At 58.2% G+C, this 708-nt stretch overlaps 1 long non-coding RNA gene across 1 annotated transcript; it reads left to right on the top strand.

The window, feature by feature from the left end:
* The first annotated feature begins 14 nt into the window (after positions 1-14).
* LOC109364378 lies at positions 15-708 on the top strand. Its single transcript, XR_002110350.1, has 2 exons — positions 15-87; positions 606-708. It is a non-coding gene; the product is annotated as an uncharacterized LOC109364378 (long non-coding RNA).

Genomic DNA, 708 nt, shown 5'->3' with positions numbered 1-708 from the left:
AATACGCCGCAAGTCCTCAGGAAGCGTCTCTGGTCTGCAGACACCAAGAAAGAAACACTTTGCCACCTCTTGACCAGGGCAAGAAAGGTAAAGCAGCTGCCAGTTCTTTTCCCTGGCACGGGCAACCAACTTGAGATGGGAAATCCCCTGCTGACCATCAGCCAAGGGCTCTGACTTGTGTCAGAGCTTCACGCCAGCTCAGCACGGCCCCTTCCCATGAACAGTTGTTGGCCTCTCCCAAACTAAGGCGCTGGGTGTGATGTGCCCCCCATCCCTGGCTTTGTCAGGAGGATGTGCGGCTCCTAGGCCCCGCCCTCCCCCAATGGAAGGATACGGTCCCCAAAAGTCACCCTGCCACCTCATCATGGCCACCCGGCTCCTCTTTCCCAAAGCCAACGTCACTAATGCAGCCCCAAAGCAGAGCTGAATTGCAGAGAGGAGGAGTGGGGGCAGGGGATGGTGTCAGGGAGGGTCCGAGGGCGGTGCAGATGTCAGCAGCGGGGGAGCAGAGCGGCCCTCTCGGCTGTTCTGGGAACAGGCCTGAGCGCCCCTTGCGAGTGAGCCAAAGGGTTGATGGTGAATCTCCTCTGCCTTCCCCATTCCAGTGACATTTGCTGACCGTCCGACCTTCATCAAACGGTTGAGCACAGACAGCATCGATGGAGGACACTTCAGACGGATAAGGAGCTTACTGCTGAAGGAGAGCTC

This window comes from Meleagris gallopavo, unplaced genomic scaffold, assembly GCF_000146605.3.
Source record: "Meleagris gallopavo isolate NT-WF06-2002-E0010 breed Aviagen turkey brand Nicholas breeding stock unplaced genomic scaffold, Turkey_5.1 ChrUn_random_7180001851580, whole genome shotgun sequence".
NCBI lineage: Eukaryota > Metazoa > Chordata > Aves > Galliformes > Phasianidae > Meleagris > Meleagris gallopavo.
Note: the sequence above shows the minus strand (reverse complement) of the source record. Positions and strands in the feature narration are given on the sequence as shown.